The 15,725-nt window shown below is 42.7% G+C and overlaps 5 non-coding genes across 5 annotated transcripts; all 5 read right to left on the minus strand.

The window, feature by feature from the left end:
- Positions 1 to 4,141: 4,141 nt before the first annotated feature.
- Positions 4,142 to 4,332, minus strand: LOC141229276 (U2 spliceosomal RNA). Its single transcript, XR_012295973.1, has one exon. It is a non-coding gene; the product is annotated as a U2 spliceosomal RNA (small nuclear RNA).
- Positions 4,333 to 5,447: 1,115 nt separating this feature from the next.
- On the minus strand, positions 5,448 to 5,638 carry LOC141229277 (U2 spliceosomal RNA). The gene has a single exon (XR_012295974.1). It is a non-coding gene; the product is annotated as a U2 spliceosomal RNA (small nuclear RNA).
- A 1,115-nt stretch (positions 5,639 to 6,753) lies between these two features.
- LOC141229278 (U2 spliceosomal RNA) lies at positions 6,754 to 6,944 on the minus strand. Its single transcript, XR_012295975.1, has one exon. It is a non-coding gene; the product is annotated as a U2 spliceosomal RNA (small nuclear RNA).
- A 1,115-nt stretch (positions 6,945 to 8,059) lies between these two features.
- Positions 8,060 to 8,250, minus strand: LOC141229279 (U2 spliceosomal RNA). Its single transcript, XR_012295976.1, has one exon. It is a non-coding gene; the product is annotated as a U2 spliceosomal RNA (small nuclear RNA).
- Positions 8,251 to 9,365: 1,115 nt separating this feature from the next.
- On the minus strand, positions 9,366 to 9,554 carry LOC141229416 (U2 spliceosomal RNA). Its single transcript, XR_012296109.1, has one exon. It is a non-coding gene; the product is annotated as a U2 spliceosomal RNA (small nuclear RNA).
- Positions 9,555 to 15,725: the final 6,171 nt, after the last annotated feature.

A 15,725-nucleotide genomic window follows, 5' to 3' on the forward strand; every position in this document is an offset into this window, starting at 1 on the left:
ATTTTTAATATCCCTCATGTCCCCTTTCTTATGAATCAGCGTAACAATCCCCCTACGCATAGAAACCGATAAAATCCCATGAGTAAAACCATATTGCACCACCCGGGAAAACTCCACACCTATAATATCCCAAAATCTAACATAAAATTCAGCAGGAAGACCATCACAGCCTGGCGTCTTGCCTTTCGCCAAGCCATCCACTGCCCGTCTAATTTCATCTTTCCCAACCTCCTCACTTAAAAACCCAATTTTCTCCTCAGGAATATTATTAGTTAATACTTTGCAATAATCATTAATTTCCGCATCACTGGCTCTACTATCGTTAGAGAAGAGTGTTTCATAAAAGGAAAGAATACTGCCAATCATCTCATCCCCAGATACCTCCCCTGCAGGAGAAAAAACAGACTTAAAAACCCCTTTAGGTTTAAAACATTTTTTAAAAAAGTATCTCGAACATTGCTCATTTTCCTCCATGTGCTTTATTTTTGCCTTAAACATAATAGTCTTCCCTTTTTCAATAAGTATCTTCTTCAGTTCGTCCTTCAAATCTGCAATCTCTTTATCCACCTCCATCCCCGCTCTCTTAAACTTATGGAGTACTTCCAATTTTGAAATAACAGCAGCATCATGATCCCTTTTGGCTTTCGCTCTCCTAAAACACACCCCTTTAAAATAACATGCAAATTTCTCCTTAGCCCAGTCCCACCACTCTAGCAAATCTTTAAAAAGGTGCTGTTCAGACACACAAGACAAAAACACTTTATTAAAACCAACCTTAACACTCTCCTCTTCCAGCAGGCTTACGTTCAGCTTCCAGAGTCCCTTTCCAAAAGCCAGGGACTCAGCTATACACAGATCTACCACTATCATCTTGTGGTCAGAAAAAGTCGTCATCACGTGGTTGCACTTGGCCACCTTAATCCCTTCAGACATAAAAACATAGTCAATTCGGGAAACACTACGTCCACTATCTGATATGTATGTGAACTTATCACTTGGCCCAACCATCAGACCAGCATCCGTGTAGCGTAAATCCTGCACAATCTGATTTAAAATATTAGACGTAACATCAGTCCTACCTTCCGTAGAGCTCTTACGATCTTTTGCGGATCTGACACAATTAAAATCTCCAGCCACTATAGTGAAGTCTCTGCCTGGTAAAAACAACTTTAGAGACTCCAAAAACCCAACTCTTGCTTGTTTATCAGCAGGGGCATAAACATTAAAAACCCGTATCCGCTGACCTAAAAAATCCACTAATAAAAACAAACATCTCCCAGGTATGATTACTTTAAACTCTAAAACCTTTAGACTGGAATTACACAGTAAAATGCCCACCCCTTCATTCCTGTTTTCTGAGCATGGGGACCAAAAAGATTGCCCCTTATTCCACTCACTCTCATGCGGGGCAGATTTAATTACACATTCCTGCAGACAGACAATATCTGCATTCACACTCTCAATGTACTCCAGTATCCCTGCTCTCCTACAAGCAGAACCAATCCCTCGTACATTCAGAGAAGCAACACACAACGCCATCATAACAACAGGAAAAAATCTCCACCATACCCGATCCATCATGAACCAGGAGAAAACCCACTCCTGCCACCCACTTTTCTACGTATATCAGGCGACTCAGAACTCGAGTCCCTGTTAGAATAACCTGGTCTTAGGGAGACTGGATCTTCCTGCCCCCCAGACCAACACCCCTCCACCTTACTTCTTTTAATCACGGAGGCATAACTCTCCTCCTTGCCATCATCTTCCTCCTCATTTTCACTCCAATCACTGTTAACCCTATCACGCTGCTGAGGGGTTATAGTTCCATCCGAATCAGAATCCTCCTCCTCCAAAACCTCCATTTCCTCACCCCCATCTCTTCCCAAAACAGGATTCACTGACTCCGCCATATTAGACAAATCCATCCCATCACCCGGGCCATGCACATCAGCTACTTTGTTTATTACTTCCAGCCCCTCCCTCAAACCAACTTTCTTCTGGCTCCGCCCCTTTTCCTCCATCTTGGGCACCGCATGGTCTCTTCCCCTACCACCATCTTGTTTTTGGCTTTCCCCCTCTGAGTCTGAGCCTTCGCCCTCCTCCCCACTTTCCTGCCGAGTCTTCTTCTGCCTCTCTTCAGCGTCCACCTGTGACCTAGGAATCTGAGCCCACAATCTACATTTCCTTGCAAGGTGATCTGCATGTCCACACAAATCACACACCTTATTCATTGGGCAACCACTTGCAACATGCCCAGATTTCCCACAACCTCTACAAACATCACCTTGCACTGGACAATCTTTCTGAACATGTCCAAACTCATGACACTTCCTACAATATTCCATCTGTCCATTATAAAAACAAAATCCCCTTTCTCCTCCGATAGAAAACTGTGCAGGAATGCTCTTGGCACCCCCAATAGCTCTATCATCCGGTCTCAGTTTTACAACATATCTCCTCTTGCCATTTAGATAATTGTATTTGTTCTTCATTCTTCCCAAAAATTTAACCTCACTACAATACCGAGCTAAAAAATTGGAAACAGTCTCATCCGGAACTTTAGGGTTATACATGTGCACAACCACATACTTATATGTCTGCTGGAACAGAGGTTCCAGTGCAATAAACTCTAGGCATTTCAATTCCTTTTCTTCCTTCATTCGTACCAACTCCATGTAGACTCTCTGGCAAATACTCAAAGAAACAAAAGTGATATCATAAATTCCTTGTTTCTGAAAATCCTGCAGTGCCAATACATCCGTTACCTTCAAGCCATTAATGTTCTTCAAGACATCAATGCAAACTTGGTCCAAACCGATTTCTCCTTCATGACCTGCAGCCACCTTCAGACGGACCGAGTCCTCTAATCCACGTGTTTTCTCCACCATTTTTACAGCAGATAAACACAATCGCCGCTCAATCGCACACTAGGGCCCCACAAGGGGGAACCCCAGTCACAACTGCCCTCCAAACAACACCAGCAGCAGAAAACCACCACTGATCTTGCCAAAAGGCCGAGAAGCGATAACCAGAATTGGTTTCAAACTACGGAGCCACCCAAGGATCCTGAAAAGTCCATTTGTGGAGATGAGCTCCTGGACTCCCGTTAAGAAGACATGTTGTCAACCTCTAGATCCCTTACATGCCTGCACTTTTCGGCTTGCTGCTGCTGCAATCCACGCGTTTTAGATCTGCATAACTCCACCTCTTTAAACACAGCACCTTCACCCCCTGCTGTTCCCACCCGCCTCAACACCGTTGGAAGGGAGGAGAACCAATTAAGGCGGGGGGTGGGGTGGAACGAGCAGCTGTCTACCCTTAGCAGGAGGGCTCCTGATTACATACCTCTCCTGCTGCTGCTGCTGCTGGCTGTCCAGCAGCAGACTGAAGGTGGCTGCTGCTGTGCACAGGTATATAAAGGCTCAGAGCCTATTATGACACGCGCAGCCAGCGTTCCATTGCCTATTTCCATCTACTGCAGGCAGGATACCTGGCTGGCTGAATGTCGCTGAGAAGCTCACAGAGACCGCCATAAGCAACAGTTTAACAGAATGCCACAGACTAATCAACCAAACTTTTTGGGTTGGGTTCTCTTTTATAGTCTGCAGGCATTAAATGAAAGAAGTCAGTGTTCCAGCAGAAGGAGACAACGTTTCAGAAAAGGCATTGTAGCAAACCAAAAAAGAAATTTTAAGCGCAGCAGAGTAACCAGCGCACATACCTGTTAGCTCAGGTGAGTTTAAAAGGCTGCTGTTGATAACAAGGGCATTTGCTAAATAGATGGTGTGTGTGCAACAATATACTGAAAGGTCAATTATATTGTGCAGCTTATCTCACCACCTGTAGTTATTTAGGTGAAAGCTCCAAAATGCTTGCCTAATATGTCTGTTTATCCAAAAGGAAGTAAAAAGGGAGAGCTAGAAAGATAGCATTGCATCACATTACATGGCAATGCAATGCACAGTTGCTGAAGTTGAACCAAAATGAGCTTGTAATCTGGCTTCTGCAACTTTGAACATGAAAAATCCAATGAGGAGAAGAAAAGCAAAGCCAAAGAGTCCATCCCCAAATCCGACAAACAAGCAAAATGAACAAAAAACATTGAATTCAATTCTTTCTGATTTTAGAAACTGCATTAAAGAAGGGGTGCACCGGTCCTGGAGATACTGCAATACCAGGTCAATGCGTGGAGTGGACAGAGCAAGCTCTTTTTCCATCTCCCTGTTCTAAAAATCCATTTAATATATGGTCCCCAGATTGGGGACGTATCAGATATTAAACTGATAAGAACAGATACTACACTTGATCTTAGCCAAAAGGCCGAGAAGCGATAACCAGAATTGGTTTCAAACTACGGAGCCACCCAAGGATCCTGAAAAGTCCATTTGTGGAGATGAGCTCCTGGACTCCCGTTAAGAAGACATGTTGTCAACCTCTAGATCCCTTACATGCCTGCACTTTTCGGCTTGCTGCTGCTGCAATCCACGCGTTTTAGATCTGCATAACTCCACCTCTTTAAACACAGCACCTTCACCCCCTGCTGTTCCCACCCGCCTCAACACCGTTGGAAGGGAGGAGAACCAATTAAGGCGGGGGGTGGGGTGGAACGAGCAGCTGTCTACCCTTAGCAGGAGGGCTCCTGATTACATACCTCTCCTGCTGCTGCTGCTGCTGGCTGTCCAGCAGCAGACTGAAGGTGGCTGCTGCTGTGCACAGGTATATAAAGGCTCAGAGCCTATTATGACACGCGCAGCCAGCGTTCCATTGCCACATTCCATCTACTGCAGGCAGGATACCTGGCTGGCTGAATGTCGCTGAGAAGCTCACAGAGACCGCCATAAGCAACAGTTTAACAGAATGCCACAGACTAATCAACCAAACTTTTTGGGTTGGGTTCTCTTTTATAGTCTGCAGGCATTAAATGAAAGAAGTCAGTGTTCCAGCAGAAGGAGACAACGTTTCAGAAAAGGCATTGTAGCAAACCAAAAAAGAAATTTTAAGCGCAGCAGAGTAACCAGCGCACATACCTGTTAGCTCAGGTGAGTTTAAAAGGCTGCTGTTGATAACAAGGGCATTTGCTAAATAGATGGTGTGTGTGCAACAATATACTGAAAGGTCAATTATATTGTGCAGCTTATCTCACCACCTGTAGTTATTTAGGTGAAAGCTCCAAAATGCTTGCCTAATATGTCTGTTTATCCAAAAGGAAGTAAAAAGGGAGAGCTAGAAAGATAGCATTGCATCACATTACATGGCAATGCAATGCACAGTTGCTGAAGTTGAACCAAAATGAGCTTGTAATCTGGCTTCTGCAACTTTGAACATGAAAAATCCAATGAGGAGAAGAAAAGCAAAGCCAAAGAGTCCATCCCCAAATCCGACAAACAAGCAAAATGAACAAAAAACATTGAATTCAATTCTTTCTGATTTTAGAAACTGCATTAAAGAAGGGGTGCACCGGTCCTGGAGATACTGCAATACCAGGTCAATGCGTGGAGTGGACAGAGCAAGCTCTTTTTCCATCTCCCTGTTCTAAAAATCCATTTAATATATGGTCCCCAGATAGGGGACGTATCAGATATTAAACTGATAAGAACAGATACTACACTTGATCTTAGCCAAAAGGCCGAGAAGCGATAACCAGAATTGGTTTCAAACTACGGAGCCACCCATGGATCCTGAAAAGTCCATTTGTGGAGATGAGCTCCTGGACTCCCGTCAAGAAGACATGTTGTCAACCTCTAGATCCCTTACATGCCTGCACTTTTCGGCTTGCTGCTGCTGCAATCCACGCGTTTTAGATCTGCATAACTCCACCTCTTTAAACACAGCACCTTCACCCCCTGCTGTTCCCACCCACCTCAACACCGTTGGAAGGGAGGAGAACCAATTAAGGCGGGGGGTGGGGTGGAACGAGCAGCTGTCTACCCTTAGCAGGAGGGCTCCTGATTACATACCTCTCCTGCTGCTGCTGCTGCTGGCTGTCCAGCAGCAGACTGAAGGTGGCTGCTGCTGTGCACAGGTATATAAAGGCTCAGAGCCTATTATGACACGCGCAGCCAGCGTTCCATTGCCACATTCCATCTACTGCAGGCAGGATACCTGGCTGGCTGAATGTCGCTGAGAAGCTCACAGAGACCGCCATAAGCAACAGTTTAACAGAATGCCACAGACTAATCAACCAAACTTTTTGGGTTGGGTTCTCTTTTATAGTCTGCAGGCATTAAATGAAAGAAGTCAGTGTTCCAGCAGAAGGAGACAACGTTTCAGAAAAGGCATTGTAGCAAACCAAAAAAGAAATTTTAAGCGCAGCAGAATAACCAGCGCACATACCTGTTAGCTCAGGTGAGTTTAAAAGGCTGCTGTTGATAACAAGGGCATTTGCTAAATAGATGGTGTGTGTGCAACAATATACTGAAAGGTCAATTATATTGTGCAGCTTATCTCACCACCTGTAGTTATTTAGGTGAAAGCTCCAAAATGCTTGCCTAATATGTCTGTTTATCCAAAAGGAAGTAAAAAGGGAGAGCTAGAAAGATAGCATTGCATCACATTACATGGCAATGCAATGCACAGTTGCTGAAGTTGAACCAAAATGAGCTTGTAATCTGGCTTCTGCAACTTTGAACATGAAAAATCCAATGAGGAGAAGAAAAGCAAAGCCAAAGAGTCCATCCCCAAATCCGACAAACAAGCAAAATGAACAAAAAACATTGAATTCAATTCTTTCTGATTTTAGAAACTGCATTAAAGAAGGGGTGCACCGGTCCTGGAGATACTGCAATACCAGGTCAATGCGTGGAGTGGACAGAGCAAGCTCTTTTTCCATCTCCCTGTTCTAAAAATCCATTTAATATATGGTCCCCAGATAGGGGACGTATCAGATATTAAACTGATAAGAACAGATACTACACTTGATCTTAGCCAAAAGGCCGAGAAGCGATAACCAGAATTGGTTTCAAACTACGGAGCCACCCAAGGATCCTGAAAAGTCCATTTGTGGAGATGAGCTCCTGGACTCCCGTTAAGAAGACATGTTGTCAACCTCTAGATCCCTTACATGCCTGCACTTTTCGGCTTGCTGCTGCTGCAATCCACGCGTTTTAGATCTGCATAACTCCACCTCTTTAAACACAGCACCTTCACCCCCTGCTGTTCCCACCCGCCTCAACACCGTTGGAAGGGAGGAGAACCAATTAAGGCGGGGGGTGGGGTGGAACGAGCAGCTGTCTACCCTTAGCAGGAGGGCTCCTGATTACATACCTCTCCTGCTGCTGCTGCTGCTGGCTGTCCAGCAGCAGACTGAAGGTGGCTGCTGCTGTGCACAGGTATATAAAGGCTCAGAGCCTATTATGACACGCGCAGCCAGCGTTCCATTGCCACATTCCATCTACTGCAGGCAGGATACCTGGCTGGCTGAATGTCGCTGAGAAGCTCACAGAGACCGCCATAAGCAACAGTTTAACAGAATGCCACAGACTAATCAACCAAACTTTTTGGGTTGGGTTCTCTTTTATAGTCTGCAGGCATTAAATGAAAGAAGTCAGTGTTCCAGCAGAAGGAGACAACGTTTCAGAAAAGGCATTGTAGCAAACCAAAAAAGAAATTTTAAGCGCAGCAGAGTAACCAGCGCACATACCTGTTAGCTCAGGTGAGTTTAAAAGGCTGCTGTTGATAACAAGGGCATTTGCTAAATAGATGGTGTGTGTGCAACAATATACTGAAAGGTCAATTATATTGTGCAGCTTATCTCACCACCTGTAGTTATTTAGGTGAAAGCTCCAAAATGCTTGCCTAATATGTCTGTTTATCCAAAAGGAAGTAAAAAGGGAGAGCTAGAAAGATAGCATTGCATCACATTACATGGCAATGCAATGCACAGTTGCTGAAGTTGAACCAAAATGAGCTTGTAATCTGGCTTCTGCAACTTTGAACATGAAAAATCCAATGAGGAGAAGAAAAGCAAAGCCAAAGAGTCCATCCCCAAATCCGACAAACAAGCAAAATGAACAAAAAACATTGAATTCAATTCTTTCTGATTTTAGAAACTGCATTAAAGAAGGGGTGCACCGGTCCTGGAGATACTGCAATACCAGGTCAATGCGTGGAGTGGACAGAGCAAGCTCTTTTTCCATCTCCCTGTTCTAAAAATCCATTTAATATATGGTCCCCAGATAGGGGACGTATCAGATATTAAACTGATAAGAACAGATACTACACTTGATCTTAGCCAAAAGGCCGAGAAGCGATAACCAGAATTGGTTTCAAACTACGGAGCCACCCATGGATCCTGAAAAGTCCATTTGTGGAGATGAGCTCCTGGACTCCCGTTAAGAAGACATGTTGTCAACCTCTAGATCCCTTACATGCCTGCACTTTTCGGCTTGCTGCTGCTGCAATCCACGCGTTTTAGATCTGCATAACTCCACCTCTTTAAACACAGCACCTTCACCCCCTGCTGTTCCCACCCGCCTCAACACCGTTGGAAGGGAGGAGAACCAATTAAGGCGGGGGGTGGGGTGGAACGAGCAGCTGTCTACCCTTAGCAGGAGGGCTCCTGATTACATACCTCTCCTGCTGCTGCTGCTGCTGGCTGTCCAGCAGCAGACTGAAGGTGGCTGCTGCTGTGCACAGGTATATAAAGGCTCAGAGCCTATTATGACACGCGCAGCCAGCGTTCCATTGCCACATTCCATCTACTGCAGGCAGGATACCTGGCTGGCTGAATGTCGCTGAGAAGCTCACAGAGACCGCCATAAGCAACAGTTTAACAGAATGCCACAGACTAATCAACCAAACTTTTTGGGTTGGGTTCTCTTTTATAGTCTGCAGGCATTAAATGAAAGAAGTCAGTGTTCCAGCAGAAGGAGACAACGTTTCAGAAAAGGCATTGTAGCAAACCAAAAAAGAAATTTTAAGCGCAGCAGAGTAACCAGCGCACATACCTGTTAGCTCAGGTGAGTTTAAAAGGCTGCTGTTGATAACAAGGGCATTTGCTAAATAGATGGTGTGTGTGCAACAATATACTGAAAGGTCAATTATATTGTGCAGCTTATCTCACCACCTGTAGTTATTTAGGTGAAAGCTCCAAAATGCTTGCCTAATATGTCTGTTTATCCAAAAGGAAGTAAAAAGGGAGAGCTAGAAAGATAGCATTGCATCACATTACATGGCAATGCAATGCACAGTTGCTGAAGTTGAACCAAAATGAGCTTGTAATCTGGCTTCTGCAACTTTGAACATGAAAAATCCAATGAGGAGAAGAAAAGCAAAGCCAAAGAGTCCATCCCCAAATCCGACAAACAAGCAAAATGAACAAAAAACATTGAATTCAATTCTTTCTGATTTTAGAAACTGCATTAAAGAAGGGGTGCACCGGTCCTGGAGATACTGCAATACCAGGTCAATGCGTGGAGTGGACAGAGCAAGCTCTTTTTCCATCTCCCTGTTCTAAAAATCCATTTAATATATGGTCCCCAGATAGGGGACGTATCAGATATTAAACTGATAAGAACAGATTTTTTTTTTAATTTGGCTATCCCCTGCAGAGGGATAAAACCGTTTATTAAAACTTTAACAAATTACAAGCATAATTTAACAAATACCAAACGTTAAAAGACAAATGAAATTTACAAAACAAAAAAATACAAAGATTTTAAATAATTAGGTTCCATTGGTCAACAAGCCATTTTTTGGAAATATGTACATTCTTCTTTTTGTCAATTAAATAATAAGTATACATTTCACATAAACATAAACTTAAAACATCATTCACTGATAAAACATCTTGTTTAAAAATAGCAATGTTGCGCGCTTTCCAGAGAGATGACTTGGCGCAGTTCACTGTCTTCCAAGCCATTGTGTACTGGTCCATTGTGGGGCATTCCATAAGTCCGTATAGCACAGTTTTATATGTAAAGTCCTTGAGGTCTGCCACCCTTTCCAGTAGGGGGAGCAGTCTTCTCCAGAAATCCTTTGCAAAATTACATGTCCATAATAGATGTTCCACCGTTTCCTCTTCTTGGCATCCGGCTCTTGGGCAGATGGCAGACCTCACAAATCCTCTTCTGTATTGGAATGCCCGGCAAGGAAGACAGCGGTGCATGCAACTCCAAGCCAGATCTCTCTGTTCATTAAAAAGATAAAAAACGTTAATCATTTTCCAGATAGACATAGATTTGTCATCATCATATCTGTCAACATTACATATTTCCTCACTTTTACGTATTTCTTTAATTAGTTTCTTACTATTTCTTAATTCCTCTATTTTCTTAGTCCCTAAATTAAAATCGGACACTATTTTCCTTAAAATCTCATAATGCGTCGACAAATTAAAAGCATGGGGCACAGATATATTAACTTCATACCATCCAAACTTTCTCATAAAAAATCCTGTATTAAAACGCATAAAAAAGGACCAATAGTGATTCTTAAAAAGGGCATTAAAACAGTAAACGAACAGATGGATTAAAAGAAACCTATTAAAATCTGGAAAATCTTTACCACCTTTTACTTTTGATTTCATCACGATTTCTCTTTTCAGCTTTTCCATTTTTGAGTTCCAAAAGAAGGTAAAACAGGTTTTGGTTATCTTTTTTAAAACATTAACAGGCGGGGGGAAAACCATGCTAAGATACAATAAAAGAGGTAAAATCACCATCTTTAAAACCAATACTTTACCCTCCATTGTAAGTCTCCTCATGTTCCACATACATATTTTCGTATTTACTTTCTGTGTAACTGTTTCCCAACTATTATAACCATCATTATTTTCAGTGAATGATATACCTAAAATGGAAATGGATTCGGAGACATTAATTGGTACATCACGTAAAATCATCCCCCCAACACTTAAAATGTTACACTTATTAAAATTGATTTTAAAACCAGAAGCTAGGCAAAAGGATTGCACTTGATGGAGAGTGGCCGTAAGTGATGGTGCATCTGTACACAAGACCGCCACGTCATCCATGTAGCCTACAACCTTGGCCTCCAAACCACCGCTTCCAGGCAGAGGGACACCGCATATCTGTTTATTTTGGCGTATTGCACATAACATTGGTTCCAGTGCACAGATAAACAGTAGGGGGGACAGAGGGCATCCCTGTTTCACCCCTGACCGTAAAAATACCTCTTGTGTCTTAAAACCATTCACTAAAATCTTACTTGTACAATCCTTGTAAAATGCTTTAAGCGATAGTAAAAACCCTTCTGGTATGCCCATTTTCTCTAAAACTTTAAAAAGATAAAAGTGTGAGACACGGTCAAATGCTTTTTCAAAATCAATAGATAAAATCGCCATTTTCCCCTTTCTGTCTTTCACATCCTCAATACAGTCTTTCACTAAATTCAGATTGTCCCATATACTGCGCCCCGGCACCCCACACACTTGATTAGAATGAATAACTTTGCTGATGACTTCTTTTAGACGATTTGCACAAATTTTAGCCATTATTTTATAGTCACAATTTAAAAGTGTTATTGGTCTCCAGTTTTCTAATTTTGATTTATCACCTTTTTTGTATAGGAGGGAGACTTCACCTTTCTTCCAGGAATTTAATAAAACCTTATTATTAAAAACCTCAGTAAACAAATAAAACAAATCATCTTTTAAAATATCATAAAAACATACATAAAATTCTATTGGGATGCCATCAGGACCAGGGACCTTTCCAGTTTTAAAACTTTTAATAGTTTTTAACACTTCTTGTTCCGTTAAAACTTGGGATAAAAACTCTTGGGATGCGGGATCTAAAACAGCTGTTAGTCCTTGCAGCGAATCATCCATTAATTTATTATCTATATTTTTTCCATTAAAAAGATTAGAAAAAAAAACCTCAACTTTACCCAGCATATTTTTTATATTATTCTCACCATCTATATGGTCAATTATCACTTTTCTTTTTTATTTTTCCTAAAAAAATATCTGGAACACTTTTCATTTTCTTCTTTATGTTGTACTCTAGAACGAAAAATTATCTCTTTTCCTTTTTGTTCTAGCCATTTTGAAATCTCTTCTTTTAAGTTTGAAATATCAAGTTGTACATCTATCCCATTGTCTCTGAGCTTAAATAATGTTTGTAGGCGGGTATTTAAAATTCTATATTCTTCATATTTTTCTTTGGCTCTACATATACTCTTTTTAATAAAAAAGTCTTTTATTTTTACTTTCATTCTATCCCACCATACACTCATAGTCTCATTTGTTTTTTTCCCTTTTCTACATTTCCTATAAAACTCAATAAAATCTGATAAAATCTGCGGGTCGGTTAAAAGGGATACGTTCATTTTCCAGCTTTTCTTACCACATTTTTTGTTGTCATTTACTTTTATGGTAAAGGATAAAAGTTTATGGTCTGAAAATATATTAGTTAAAACTTCACATTTGGCAGGTATTGTTTTATCTGAACCAAAAATAAAATCAATCCTAGAGCTACAATTAGCATTGCTCCAAGTGAAACCGGCATCCTCTGGGCTGTCACTATGACACTCTTTATATATGTCTATCAATTTAGCATCTTTGACTATATCATGTAGCATACCTGAGGTTTTATCGTAGTTCCTGCTTACAGAGCTGGAGCGCCGGTTTTCACCTTTTAAAACACAATTAAAATCCCCTGCTAAGATAAAAGGTTCAGAGTTATTAATAAATAATGGTAAAAGATCAAGCATTTCGGCTCTTTCATTTTTCTCTGGGGATCCATAAAAATTTAAAAACTGCCATCTAATACCATCAATAAAAGCTTTCACTAATAAAATACGACCTGGTAAAATTTCCTGAATAAAATCAATTAAAACGTTCCCTTTAAAAAGTATGGCTACACCCGCTGATCCTGCAGCATTTGATCCGGACCAGACAGATGGCCCACACTTCCACTCATCTTTATATTTTTGATATGACATTTCATGTGGGATATTACATTCTTGCAGAAAAAATACAGATGCAGTAAAACACGTAAAAAAATTAAAAAGAGCAGTTCTTCTCATGTTAGATTTTATGCCTCTCACGTTGAGGGAAATACCTTTGAGTTCAGCCATCATTAGAAAATGTAAAAATTTTACTTAGGTAACTAAGAGCAACGGATTTACCTGTCCGATGAACCTGATCAGACCACTGGGCTTGCGCCTCCCTCCTCATCTGATAGTATCGTCACGAGAGTCTCCGTGGAGGAGGAAAGATTACCACATTTATATAAACCCGACGCTACACTGGCATAGCTCGGAGGGCTGGCTGGCAGAACCCGCTGGGTCTCCATTGGCTGGCCATGCAGTTCCTCATCAGGTGGGTCCCCGAGGGGTTCCGCCGCCCCTGTTTGACCTGTAGAAGGTCGTCCTATAGGAGGAGGTTGCGCACAAGGCAGAGCCTCTGACTCTTCAGAGGCAGCAAGATCCCGTTCCCCACCTGTAGCAGTGGAGACCGAAACCTCTGAGGGTCCAGCGTCCACGTCCCCTTCTGGAGAAGTGTCCATCTGTTCACCTCCTGCTGCCTCCTCCGAACCACCCTTTTTCTTTTTCTTAGGACCCACCTTTATCCACTCAGCGCCCTCAGCCCTAGGAGACCCAGACTGGGCATGGGCTTCTGTGTCGGCCTTTTGCCGGTCCCTTTTGACCTTACCAGTAGTGCCCTTCTGCTCCTTCTCAGCCCTCCTTTTGGACTCCCGCAGGTCCTGCAGCCAGGTTTTGGGATTTGGTATTTTACCTGTCATAGACTCTGGAGACACTTCACTATTTGGTACGCCCTTATTGTCTCCAGAGGCTCCAGGTTGTTGTTCCTCCTCCTGAGGGGTGGTCTGATCTTTTGGTCCTTGGTCGGACGTCTTGGACTTCCCCTTTTGCTCATCTTCCCGAAATCTGTGAGGGCAAGAAAACTAAAAGTGACCTGGAGTCTGGCAAAAACTGCATTTCTTTTCCTTAGGGCATTCTTTTGTCTCATGTTCTTCACTAGCACAATTTCTACATGATACATGACAGTTTTCTTTTGAATGACCATAGCGCCCACAATTTCTGCAATATACTGGCATCCCAGAAAAGAAGAAATCCCCATTTGTTTGCCCAATTTTGAAACGGGCAGGGGGGAGACGTATACCACCTGGTGTATTTGGATCTCTTGTACACTTCACAAGGAATTTCCACTTAGATGTCCATATGTTATATTCGTTTAATATCTTCCCAATACATTTAACACTTTTAAAATAAATTGCTAGAAATGACATTACTTCTGGAGCAGAAACAAAGGGCGAAAATACTTTTACAATAACCAGTCTTACCTCATCCAGGACGTGCTCAACAATTTGTATCCCTTTCAAAACAGGACTATTTTCAACTTTTTTTAACTTTTCTAGTACATCTCTAAAAATACCTTCTCCGGTGAATGTGATGTCATAGTCACCTCTTCTGGGATAATCCTGGATGGAGAGAATTTCATTCCTTTGTACGCCAAGAAGGTTCCTGAGCACGTCCTGGACTACATACCCTAATTTCCTCATATCCGAGCCACCCGCCGTGAAGTGAACTCGGATAGAGTTTTTTAGCCTCGCATAAAGAGGCACGAGGTTAGGGTCAACCTCCATGGAAAAACGCAACAAGGTTGCAAATTGCAGCCGCTTGCAATCTGCGCTCCCAGTGTTCTTGCAGCGAAAAACACCTGGAAGCTGGGGGATCGCAACTCGTTACCCTGGGACTAAGCCCTCTCCCTAATAGCAGCAAGCAGGTTAAGTCCACCAAAGTGGACGATCCTGCCAGGCCAAGGAGAGGGGTACCCGAGTGCCCTTCAACCACAATCTCCTGCAATAAAGCACTTGATCGTAGCCAAAAGGCCGAGAAGCGATAACCAGAATTGGTTTCAAACTACGGAGCCACCCAAGGATCCTGAAAAGTCCATTTGTGGAGATGAGCTCCTGGACTCCCGTTAAGAAGACATGTTGTCAACCTCTAGATCCCTTACATGCCTGCACTTTTCGGCTTGCTGCTGCTGCAATCCACGCGTTTTAGATCTGCATAACTCCACCTCTTTAAACACAGCACCTTCACCCCCTGCTGTTCCCACCCGCCTCAACACCGTTGGAAGGGAGGAGAACCAATTAAGGCGGGGGGTGGGGTGGAACGAGCAGCTGTCTACCCTTAGCAGGAGGGCTCCTGATTACATACCTCTCCTGCTGCTGCTGCTGCTGGCTGTCCAGCAGCAGACTGAAGGTGGCTGCTGCTGTGCACAGGTATATAAAGGCTCAGAGCCTATTATGACACGCGCAGCCAGCGTTCCATTGCCACATTCCATCTACTGCAGGCAGGATACCTGGCTGGCTGAATGTCGCTGAGAAGCTCACAGAGACCGCCATAAGCAACAGTTTAACAGAATGCCACAGACTAATCAACCAAACTTTTTGGGTTGGGTTCTCTTTTATAGTCTGCAGGCATTAAATGAAAGAAGTCAGTGTTCCAGCAGAAGGAGACAACGTTTCAGAAAAGGCATTGTAGCAAACCAAAAAAGAAATTTTAAGCGCAGCAGAGTAACCAGCGCACATACCTGTTAGCTCAGGTGAGTTTAAAAGGCTGCTGTTGATAACAAGGGCATTTGCTAAATAGATGGTGTGTGTGCAACAATATACTGAAAGGTCAATTATATTGTGCAGCTTATCTCACCACCTGTAGTTATTTAGGTGAAAGCTCCAAAATGCTTGCCTAATATGTCTGTTTATCCAAAAGGAAGTAAAAAGGGAGAGCTAGAA

This window comes from Phyllobates terribilis, unplaced genomic scaffold (genome assembly GCF_046119375.1).
Source record: "Phyllobates terribilis strain yellow unplaced genomic scaffold, ASM4611937v1 Scaffold_472__1_contigs__length_1415193, whole genome shotgun sequence".
Lineage (NCBI taxonomy): Eukaryota > Metazoa > Chordata > Amphibia > Anura > Dendrobatidae > Phyllobates > Phyllobates terribilis.